At 38.4% G+C, this 12,595-nt stretch overlaps 1 protein-coding gene across 2 annotated transcripts in view; it reads right to left on the bottom strand.

Annotated features, from left to right (window-relative positions):
* Positions 1-9,671, bottom strand: part of APBB1IP (amyloid beta precursor protein binding family B member 1 interacting protein) — a 114,464-nt gene extending 104,793 nt beyond the window's left edge. The window contains exon 1 of one of the 2 annotated variants that reach the window (XM_074266971.1): positions 9,206-9,671. The gene's annotated coding sequence lies outside the window, so the exon portion shown is untranslated. Of the gene's footprint in view, positions 1-1,287; positions 1,307-9,205 lie in introns of those variants that run through there. The other variant, XM_074266970.1, reaches the window with a different exon arrangement.
* Positions 9,672-12,595: the final 2,924 nt, after the last annotated feature.

The following is a 12,595-nucleotide window of genomic DNA, read 5'->3' as shown; positions in this document are numbered from 1 at the left end:
AAATACATCAATTCACACAGCCCCTTGTTTCTCTGAAATCTCATGATCATTATTTCTTATGGCCCAATAATATTCCATTATATTTGTACAGCACAATCATTCAGTTACTCTCCCAATCAATGGGCACTCATTTTTTCCTCTAGATTTTTGTCATCACAAAAGTGTTACAATAAACATTTTGTCATGTAGAGGGCACAAACAATTGCCTCACTTGAGCCTGGGCCCTCTTGGAGACCCTCACCCCTTTCCAGCAACACATCAGCGTGAACCGTGAGACAGCTCCAGTATGAGACTGAGTCCCTAAGGATGATGACACTCCCTGGATTTTTTCCTCAATGAGAGCCCACATAAAATAAATTATTCACATTGTACTTTAAGCCTTTCTCTGTGAAAGGAAAAACATTTACTCACCATCAGATTACAAATGCACTGAGGTTAGAAACTAGTACTTTTTTCTCTGTATCTTCTCTAGTATCTAGGACATATACAATAAATCACAGAATTCTAATACCGGATGGGCTATCAGTTATTTAGTCCAATCAATCTCCTCTACCACATCTCTGACTAATGGTCACTTATCCATCTGTCTCAAGATTCCTATTGAGATTGTGTTTAGTACTCTACTACCTAATTGTTAGTTACTCCCTATTCTCCTCATTTTGAAATAAAATCTGCCTCTAAAATTTCAGCCCTAAAAACTCAACATAAGATCATAGCTTTAGAGCTTGGAAATAATCTGTTCTAGCTTTCCCACCCTCACTTCATAGGTGAAGAAATTGAAATTAAGTGACTTCTTCAAGATCATATAAATAGAAGGAGGCAGTTTGGATTCGAACTAGGTATTCTACCTTCAAATACCATGATCTTTTCACTGTGCCATATTCTCTGGTTTCAGTGTTTCTCTTCCAAGTGATAACCCTTCAAATATTTTTTAAATTATTTTTTTCCTTCAGGTATTTTAAGACTCGAGAAAAACAATGAATTTTGTTTGGCATTCCAGTTCTACTACTTGAGTGATACTGAGTAGATAATTTTACATCTTAGGATGGAGTTCATATAGGATCCAAAGCCCTTTCCAGATCTAGATCTTGTGATGCTCTTATATTTTTCTATAGTGCTTGCATTATTGTTACTTCTCCTTTAAAAAATGATTATTTTATTGGAACCTTTTTTACATCACTCTTACTTCCCAATGACCCCTGCCCAAAACATTTCCTTTGAACAAATATATTTAAACAAAACAAACCAATATATCGGCATTTCCAATAACACTTAGTAGGCACTTACTAAATAAATGCTCTTTAACAGGCTGGCTGCCATATGTCTCATTCTGAAATTCCAGTTCACTATAACTGCCAAAAGAAGGAGAGAGATTTTCACTGTCAGCCTTCTGATAACAAGATTGGTCTCTATACTGACCAGACTGTTTATCTCAATGGTCACATTATGGTGAGCCCTTGGTAAATTGTTCTTAATTCTGCTTACTTTGCTTGGCGTCAGTTCATATGGGTCTTTAAAAACTTTTCTGAACTCCTCAGAATTACTACCTTCTCTTTCTGAGACAAAAATTTTCAATGTAGTGCAGATGAGGAAAGGGCTTTGCCAACTTACAGAGAGAGCACTTTTTGAAGACCTAAGACCTTGATTCAAATTCTGTTGCTTTCACTAACAGTACAGCCTTAGGTTGTCAACCTCTTCTGCTTTTGCTTCCCTCACAGATAAAACAAGATATCTGGCTTATATAGTGTCTAAGGTTCTTTTAAAATTTAAAGCTATGATTCTATGAACTCTTAAATCCCTCAGTCCCTCTTCCACTTCACCAAATCCACTGATAAAAATGATTCCCAATGCATGACTACTAAGTATTAAAGGCAGGATTCAAACTGAGGTCTTCCTTTCTTCAATTCCAGTGCTCTAAACAACATGCAGTACTAATATTTCAATACTTTTCCATAAGGAAAAGAAAATAGCAAAAGTTGAAATCTTCCAAGAAAGAAGGCTTTGACTGATTGTCCCTATTTATCTTTTTAAATCCTCAAACATAACAGGCTGATGCAATGGGAATGACACAGAAGTAAATATGGCCCATATATTATCTGAATCAGAGATTTGCAGAGGGGGAATCTTAGGTGTGTAATCTGAAATTCTGCACATTTAAATTGTTTAACAGATGCTCAAATGGTGAAATGGTCAACTTAAATATAGATGAATAAAATAACACAAAGAGGAGAAGTTTGGTGAAAATGGAAAGGTCAGTGGCCAAGAAAAATTACTCCCTTTGCAATATGATTACTTAATGTTTCATCCATTCACACTTAATGAATCATTAATTAGAATCATTCAATGACAGGGCTCTGAAAAAAGTTTAGATAATGTTGATTTAGTCCTATGTCTAGAAATTTGATGGGGATGACATGGAATGGTGTGATAAACATTGATGCAATATATGTCTCTTGCTCTCCAGACTCCTTACTGATAGAGGCAGCCAAGGGTTACAGAAGGGGGACTCCAAAATTTTTGTTGACCTTGTTTATCTTTATGTCTCCTTCAGAATATAGTAGATGCTCCATAAATGATCCAGTGTTAGGATTATGAGGAATTGGAAAGATGATCTAGTTTGAACCTTCCATTTTTGAAGTAAGGAGGTAGAGTCCCAGAGACATGAGGTTATTTGCTCGAAATCCCATGACAATCAATGACAGACCTCCTCTCTCTCACGTTCACTACCCTATGCTCTCCACCAGTGTCACTGGGATCGGGAAACTCCACATCAAGATTGGTTCTGACATGTCCTTGTTGTGTTGCCCCTTTGCCAATGATTCTGTAGCTCCCAACCTGTTTTTATCATGGCTCCCAGAACTGTCACTAGCACTTCAGGCACCTGGGACAAGCATTACCCAATTGTACTTTGGTGCAAAAGGTATGGTACGAAAGGCACTGTCTAATTAATATTTTATGAAAAATTCAGTTGTAGGCTTGGGACTCAGAACTCAGGGTCACTGCAACAGAGGTAATGCTACTGAGAAGAGAGCAGGCTAGGACCAGACTAAATGGTAACTGAATTGCTTTGTGGAGGCTGAGGGGAAGAAATAAATGATTTTTTTAACCTAATTTCTTCTTGTTAACTGGATCCTAATCTTAATTATTCCTACCTATCTACTAAAGATATATAAGTGCTATTAGCCCCTTCTAAATTTTGGCACCCTGAGAAAAGTCCCAGTCATCATGTCCTAGTTATGGCTCAAGCTCTACCACATCCAGAGCTTAAAAAATATTCTTTATAACTATACTGAGGTAGTGATGTTCTTTCTAAATTACTGACAGATTACTTCTTACTTCTTAGTTTGACTAGGGGAAGTACTGTCACTGGTGATGAAAATTCATTAACTAAGTTCCACATTAGGCAGACTGCCACTTCTGAGTAAATAATGTCTTTTCCCTCCTCCCTTTTATATCTATTTGGTTTGTTTTTCAGGACACGTTGCTCTAACATTTTGTACTTTTTGATTCTGAGCAAGTTTTTTTTTTATCTCCACTTAACAGAGATGAGGGGAAATTGATGCAGAAAGATGTATAATAAATAAGTTGTTGAAAATTCTGGAGTGGATGACAGAGTTGAGAGCTTCTTTATTTGAATCCAAGGGATTTCTTCACCAGATAAATACTATGTTCTTAGGTCCATAAACAACTAAAAAAAGACCTAAGACCAAAAATCATTCCCTAATAGATACATGGTTCTCAGAAGAATTGCATACTATTAATAACCTTATAAAATAAATGATCCAAGTCACACCAATAATGAGAAAAATGCAAATAAAAACAACCCTGCCATTTTGCCTCATGCCCAGCAAATGGGGAAAGATGATCACAGGTGGAAAGCCAGTGTTGGAGGAGATACCCACACAACTGCATTGTTAGTAGAGCTGTGAATTAGTTCAGTTATTTTGGGAAGCAAATTTACTTAAATAAAATGACTAAAATACACATTTCTTTTGACCTGGAGATTCTAGCAAGTATATATCCCAAGGGGATTACTTATTTTTAAAAGGGCCTCATTTATACCAAATAGCAGAACTTTAAAATAGCAGCAGAAGGAAATTTAAGTGATATGGGTTCAAATCCTAGTTTTTTTTTTTAATTATTATCTAAAAAATTTTTGGCAAGCCACTTCATTTCTATGGGCTTCAGTTTCTTCAACTATAAGATGGGAAATGTGGACTAATCTATTATTAAAAATTTAACTGATATTTTCAGATCAGTAGTCTCATTGAAAAAAGTCTCCCACGTCACAAAATAATGCAAATAAATCACAAAAATGCTCACAAATGAAATGCTTCTAACTAGTCAGATACTGGAGCAACAAAGCTAAGGCTGGAAGGAATTCCATAGCTCTATATATTCAGCTCTAGTAACTCCCCTGAGATGTGGCCCTGCATCACCAGTTGCCTTTGGAACATTTCAAACTGGATATTCCAGAGACTGCAAACTTTATCTTTCTCCCCAAACTCTCCCTTCCTCTAAACTTCTCAACTTCTTTCAAAGGCACATCATTCTTATATAGTCTCTGCCCTTATCCTTATCTCCTCATTTTATCTCAGTCCATATAATAATAAATAAAAATAGCTAGCATTTATATAGTGCCCTCCTATTTACGAGAAAGTTTGCTAAGCAATTTACAAACATTATTTCATTTTATCCCCCCAACAACCTTGGAAAGTAGGTGCTAATTTTTATACTCATTTTAGAGAAGAGGAAACTGAGGCAAATAGTTTAAGGGATCTGCTAATTGATGATAGATGTGAACTCCAGGTTCAGTACTCTATCCACTGTGTCACTTAGTATATCCCATCAGTTACAAAACATTCTTCTTTTCTATCTTCACAATATCCCTTCCATCAAACCTCTTTCTCTCCACTCACCCAGCTAACATCTTAGTCCAAGCCTTTATTCTTTCTTGCCTTGATTATTGCAATAGTCTCCTCACCAATTTAAGTGTCTACCACATTGATCTGTCAAAGTAACTTCAGATCCAACTGTATAATTCACCTACTCAAGCAATTCCAATGGTTTCCTATTATATTACTACCTACATATTCAGCTTTTTATCACCATACTTTTCATCTAATGCCCATTATGCCTAGAATTCATTTTTTCCTTACCTCCACCATGTCTGATTCTTCATTTTCTTTAAGATGCAATTCAAGTACCATCTTCTGCATAAAGCCTCTCTTGATCTCCTTAATTGCAATTGTCTTCCCTCTCAAACTACCTTATATCTAGCTCCTTTGCATTTATTTGTAGCTATTCACTTTATAGTTATGCTGCACCTATTTACATATGTACTTTTCCTCTATCAGTGCAAGTAGAGGGATATGATATATACAAAGACAAGTATATTTAATAGAAGGTAGAATGTGATTGGGCCAAAATAAAAATCCAGATTGTGTTGACTAGGACAGTAATGCCAAATAGAAACAGAAACAGATCCCTGTGAGCTGCATATTGATTTAGAAAATTACAGAATAACATTATGCTATTATTTAACTTATTCTCTTAAGTATTTCCCAATTACATTAATATTAAATATGGCCCAGACCATCCTAAAGAGTATTTATTGCCAGTTAACAATGAGTAGAACACCTCTAATCTAGGAAATTTCCATTTTCAGTGGGAGGGATCAAGGTAGGTTTCACAGTGAATGAGAGAAAGAGTGAAAGGCTGACAGAGGCAAAAAATGGGGAAAAAATTCATTCCAGACACAGGGGATAAAAGTCTGTAAAAATGCACAGAAGAAGATAGAAGGTCAGGTCTGAGAACCTGAAACTTAGTTGTTCAACTGTAGTGTGGAGAAACAAATGTCAAGGGGATGGAGTTACTTTTTCGGTGAATGGAATCTACTTGAGATTTTAGGTCAAGGGGATGAATGACAAGGTCATTAGATTATTTCAGCAGCTCTGTGAATTATAGATTGCAGGGAAGAGAGACGGATGGCAAGCCAAACAAATTAGACACTGTTACAAAAGTCCAGGGGAAGTGATAAGAACTGTGGAGAGAAGAGCACAGCTGAGAAAGTGCTAGATTTGGAGACATAGATGTATGCTGGCTTTATTTTTGTTAGCTGTGTAATCTCAGTAGATCACTTAATCCATACTATGGGACTCAGTTCCTCTAGGATTCCTTCTAGTTAGTTCTAACTCCTATGATCCTATTAAGTATCCAGGATCCTGCCAAGTCATGGAAAAGAATGTGTTTCATATGAGACGAATAAAAAGATTCCTTGGTAATTATATGATTGTCCATATGTGAATGTATGTGCTGGTAATTTAAAGAAAGATACAATTCATTTCAAGACTGCAAAAATAAACAGTGTTGTAGATACAAAAAAAATCAAAATTAAGTTGGAAGAAAACTAGAAAATAATGGAAAATAATAATAGTCTTTAAAAGTATTCATCTACTAGTTGTATGATTTAGGGTAAGTCACTTAAGCCCCAATTTCCTCCCCTTCCCACCAAAAAGGACAACCGCAACAACAAATAAAAATAAAAGTATAGTGGTTTAAGGGAAAAGTATAAAGTTTCAAATGACAAATTAGTCACTTTTAGATCTTGCAATTAACGTTTTTCCTAAAATTGTATGAACATAGCAATATATAGACCATTAAAAAACTCAATAAATATTTATTAATCACCTATTGTGCATATGGCACTATACTAAAGGTTGGGGATCCAAAAAGGAACAAAAAGCATTCTCTGCCTTGAAAGAGTTCACAATTTAAATGGGGGAGACAATAAGAAAACAAATATTCACAAACACATAAGAAGAAACATTTAAGAATTAAAAGTAAAAAAATAAAAAATAGTGTAATTAAAGGCAGGCCAAAGTATCACATTGTAAATGCAACTATATTTTAGTGAGATTTACATAAACTAGAAAGAAATTAGCTGAGACATTGAATTTTGGATTAGATGGAACTCAGCAAAAGACAATCTATGTTACACAATTATATTTCTTGAGAGATAATGATGTTGAAGAACTAGAATCTATTCTTTGTGGCCATACTCTCCCTTAACTCACAAGACAGATATAGGCTCTTTACAGAAGCTTGGATAAGTCAATTCTTTATCTCAACAGCTCCATCTCTTAAATAGAGGACTGCCCATCTCATGGCCCAGAGATATATTCTACTCTGAGGGCTAAATAACAATTTATCAAAATTCTCTGGAATTTTCAGAAGCAAGAGAAAAAAAAAACCTTCAAATGAAACATTAAACTAGTAAGCTTTTCTTTGGAATTTTTTCCCTCTGGAATGGTCATGTAGACTTTTAAATTTGTAAGGTTACTAGTAATATTTTATATATTAATCTAATCATTCATTCAAGTCAAGAGAATTTTGGAGGGGGCTTTACAGATCTTTAGCCTTTAGCACCCCCCCCAAAAAAAAAACAACCTCCGAGGTTTAGAAAGACTAAATGATTTGTCCAAAGTCATAGCTAATTAGAGATGGACTGACAACTATTTACCTAGGTATCCTCATTCTCCAGTTCAATGTATTTGGATATTTACCATAGGAAAGATGATATTTTAGTTTTAAGAGACAACAAGGATTTTATTTTTGAATGCCAGGGACCATAAAATGGGATCCTTGAATTTCTTTGAAAATACTTAAAAATTAATTTTGAGACAAGAAATTAAATAAACAAATCTCATAATCCTTCTCCAAAGCTGGCAAATTAAAGACCTCAAAATTACATCATTATGTTCACCAGAAATTTATAATACTGCCCCAAATCCCTTTTATTATTGTAAAGCTACCAAAGAAACATAGAGATATTTATTGAAAAAGAGACACAAGAGGCCCTAGTCTAAAAATTTTCCCTATAGCCCCACAATTTAAATTTATTTTTGCCTTTAGCACTTGGCTCTGACTTAAAATTTGCTGCACCAAAAAACCCAAATGGTTGTGAAATTAAGTACTGGGTATCTTTTCCATGTTACTACTGTATTTTTCTGAATAGTCTAATTTTGCTTTTCGAATGACTAGTTCCTTTATTATGAGCAGATGCTGGGCAACTTCTCCACACAATATTTAAAGGAGCACAATCACGTGTCTCCCACCATTCTTTTCAATGCGAGACCGTCAATTCAACCGCACACAACTGGAAAGCTTGCCATAAGCCACCTGGCCCAAGTTCCTGATAGAAATGACATTACTATAAAAAGCAAACTCGTTGAGGGAAGGAGCTGTATCATTTTAATTTATTTCCCCCCAGTGACTAGCTGATTGCTTACAACACAGAAAGTGCTATGTATTTCTTGATTGATTGGGAAAATAAAATTTACTCTTGTATTTATTTCATATCAACTCTAGAGAACTGTTGCCACTGAGTTTCTGAAATTTTTTTTGCATTTAAAGGGAAAAATGGTGAAGGTTTAAATAATTATGTAGATTTGTATAATTGATATTTAAAGTTTGCAATAGATTCAAATGTTATCTAATTTGTCCAAGGAAAGTGGTCATCAGAAAAAAAAGAACCCCAAAACAAAATTAGATTATTCAAAGAAATCCTAGCAGGAGGAAGGCACCTTATTTCACAGCCATTTGGGTCCTTTGGCGTGTCAGTGCCAACGCTGGAAAGACTGCAACGGTAACCCTTTAGTCCCACTCCCTTCCTCCCTCCCTTTCCTATCCCCCTCCCCCAGTTCCCTCCGCGCCCCATCTATTCTACCACTGCGCCAAAACAGACAACATGGTCCAAATGAGAAGGAAAGCCAGGCTGCTGGTCTCTTTCTGTCCCTCACCCCCCTCGATGTTCTGCAGCTCAGCCTCCAAGCAGCTTCTCAGCGTTAAAGGCCGGGATAAACGTTTAGCAATTTCCTCGGCAGGAAGTTGTGCAAATTTGTGAAACAACTCTAGGGTCGGACTCACATCGAGCACCCGCGCGAGTTTCGGGTGAAGTGGGAGGGCGGTTTCTTTTCTTTTCTTTTTACTTCTTAAGGAGTAAGTGCTCTATACTGGAAATCCCCTGAAAAGTTCAGTAAAAGGGGTGCTGGCGGAGGAAGGACCTGGGGAGGCTGTTGGCGGTTCTCTTCCCCCCCATCCCAAAGGAAGGGACTGAATGCGTGGGTGTCGCGTGGGCGAGGGGCCAGGTCTCCTAGCCCATGGCACCCCCAGCCCTCGAGCCTTCCCGCGCACGGAGGTTTACCTTGGCTAGCCTCCCGCGCTGTCGTTCCTTCGCTCAGACTGTGCGGTCGGAGGCCGGGGCAAGATGCGAGGCCGGAGGGAGGGAGGATTCGGCTGGTGTGGGTGGCGAGGATCGTCAGCAGCTCAGCCCCGAGGGTAAGGGGGTGGTGTCCTCGGGGAGGAAGTCGAGAAGGCTCGTCCCCCGCCCCCCCGGAGGCTGTCAGAGACCAGGAGTGCCAAGTTTGCACGTGCGTAAAGACGAGGGCGGCGCGCCCGGAGCGCCCCAGGAAGCCAGATCTGTAGATTTGGGGCGCAATTTATTATCTACACTGTCCCTCCCTGACAGGCGCCTTCTTCCTGCCCCTTCCCCTTTCTCTCTCCTTTCGGGACAGGGGTGGGAGAGTTAAGCTTGTCCTTGCCCAGTCTCTGCGGTCGGCCCAGCCTGGACACTTCCCTTCCCTGAGACACGGCTCCCCGGTCAGGCCTGGTCCACTCCGGGGGCTCCTGGAGCAGAGAGGGCTGGAGAGAAATGACACTCTAGCCCGGGAGTCATTGGGCAACCGACTCGTTTATTTACTGGGTTTCCTGCAGGCCCCGGGCTCAGGGCTTCCTCTTTTTGAGCCTCAGTTAAGCAAGTTCCAGGGGAAGAACAGGCGGCCAGGGACCCGGAAAATGCCGAGGTTTATTGAGAGGAGTTAGACCCCACATGAATTCCAGCAGCATCTGCTCCTCCCCCCCACTTTTCCTCCCAAAGTTAATAGTACTAAATGTTAACCTTTGTGTATATATGTAAAGTTTGCAAAGTACAAATTATTTGATCCCCCCAATAAGTCTGCCATTATCCCCATTTTACAGTTGGGAAAACCAAGGCCAAGAAAGGCCAGATTTCAACTCAGATCTTTTCCGATTCCATGTTGCATGCACCATCCATGGCACCACCTTAGTTCATCATCTGGTGATCTTCCACAGCTTCACCTAGGAGGCAGGTTAATTATGTCTAGCATTTACCTAGTATTTGAAGAGTTTCAAAGTGCTGAACATATGTGATAACTATTTAGGATACTATTTGATACAGTGGAATGTGGAGACAATTTAAGTGATTTCCCCAGGGTTACAGATTAGTGAGGGCAGGGAGCCAGTATTTGAGCTGACACTAAGTCCAGCCCTCCATGACCTAGCTGACACTACTAGCCATTGATACATTTCTTTGTAAGGACTCCTCTTTCCATCTCCCTACCTCTTCACCTCGTTTTGCTTCACCCTTGGCACAGACCTTTCCCCATCACCCAAAATGTCTACCTTGCCACAGAGAGCTTTTTTTTTTTTTTTTTTTTAATTTTCCCTTCACCTTTAAAACTAACAATTTTTCTTTTACATTGTTCCATATGGAGCATTTACAGCAGGAAGTCATAAAAGCAATCAGAAGTCATATAACCAATCAACAAATTTATTCAGTGTTTATCATATATTATTCTAGCTATCGGAGATACAGATAAAAATAATAAAATAATCCTTACCCTGAAGATTCTTACATTCTATAAAGAAAATAGGAAAATAGGAACATATAGAAGAATATGTAGAATAAATACAAGATTGTCAGGGAGGAAAGTTGGGAAAGGCTTCCTATAGAAGGTGGTCAAGGAGTGAATTGCAAGCGCAGGAGAGGACCAGTAAAAGGCATGGAGATGTGGAGTAATGGTGAGGAAAACAAGAAATAATTTGGAACTAGATTGGGAAGAGCTTAAAAAACAAAACAAAACAAAGAAACTCATATATTGTTTTGTTGTTGTTTGTCCTTTATTCTGGAAGAACTTCTGGGAAGTGATTCCATAACATGTAAGTGAATTGGATTTAAGTGAGGGAAAGCTGTGCAAGGTCAACTGTCTCACTTTCCCCTCCAGAGCCATGTGGGTCCAATGGCCTGATATAGATCAATATGACTGGACATAGCCCTACATACAATGGGAGACCTTGGTCTTTTTAAGCTAGAGACTCAACTCAAAATTAGGGGTGGAGGGTGGGGGACAGAAGGCTACATGGTTAACCTGATATTCAGGATAACCTGAATATCATATCACCAATGATAGAAGGATTTGACAACTGATTGGATATGTGGGATAAGGAATAGAAAGGAATCAAGAATGATTCCAAAGTTAAACCTGGGAGAATGTTCAAATGGTGGTTCTTTTGGCAAAAATAGGGAAGTCTGGAAGAAAGTTAATTTTGAGAAAAGGGAAGTTATTAGTTCTATTTTGGACGTGTTGAGTTTGAAATGTCTCTAGTGTTTCCAATTTGAAGTGTCCAAAAGGCTAGGATGCCTGACTGAAGCTAGCTCAGAGGAGAGACTGGGGCTAGCCATACACGTGTGTATGCATGTAGTTTGCATGTATACATAGGCATATGTATATGGGCATATATTATCATCCAGTCACATCCAGTAAGTGTCAGAAGCTGGATTTGAACTCTAATTCTCCTGACTACAGGCCCTGTGCTATATCCACTGCACCACCTAGCTGCCCCTGTTTTCATTATTTATTTATTTATTTTTAACGAAAAGGAATAGTGGGCAAAATTTATACAATATAGAAGGAACCAATAGATAGGGAATGGCTGAATATTAGACAAAGGGAAAGGATGACTAAGGAGACAATCTTCTGGAGAAAATGGGAGGGAGTGGGTTCAAAAGGCACATGTGAAGGAATTGACCCAGGCAAGAAGAGTTACATCATCAGAGACTGAGGGAAGGGAGGAGAGGATGCTATTAAGGAATGTTTATTAAGAGAAGAGAAGGGGAGAGCACAGATATGATCTTAATTTAGTGAAAAGACCTCGACTGAGAATCTGGGAGAAGGGAAGGCATGGGTGGTTTGAGAGAAGAGAAAGTTTGGAATAGTCCCTGTGGGAAGTGAGATAATTGATTAAGGAAGAATTAAAAGGATAGCCTTGTGGCACTGAGGGCCAAAAATAAATAAATTTGTAGTTAACCCAGTTAAAGTGGCTGGACTCTGATGGATTCAGTGTTCATCTACTTCTTGGTAGACCCCCTCAACATAACATTGTTTTATTTCAAGACAAGTTAACAAGCATTCATTAAGTATAACTCGATTCCAGGTATTGTACTATGCATTAGGACTTGCCTCATTTCTTATATAACCTTAATATCACTGAATGGCTTCAGACAAACTGAGATCTGGGAAAGATTTTAACTTAAAAATGGCCAAGGTCTCACACTGCATCCAGAGTTATCTACAGTTGTCCTGATCTATGTCTGGCCACTGGACTCAATGGTACTGGAGAAGAAAGTGAGATTGGAAACTTTGCACAACCCTCCCTCACGCAAATCCAATATACTTGCAAGTCAAAACATTACATTGGTCCTATCTGAGAATGAGAACAAAGAACAAACAACAAC

Source organism: Sminthopsis crassicaudata, chromosome 5 (genome assembly GCF_048593235.1).
Source record: "Sminthopsis crassicaudata isolate SCR6 chromosome 5, ASM4859323v1, whole genome shotgun sequence".
NCBI classification, from domain to species: domain Eukaryota; kingdom Metazoa; phylum Chordata; class Mammalia; order Dasyuromorphia; family Dasyuridae; genus Sminthopsis; species Sminthopsis crassicaudata.
This window is presented reverse-complemented; position numbering and strand designations above follow the sequence as displayed.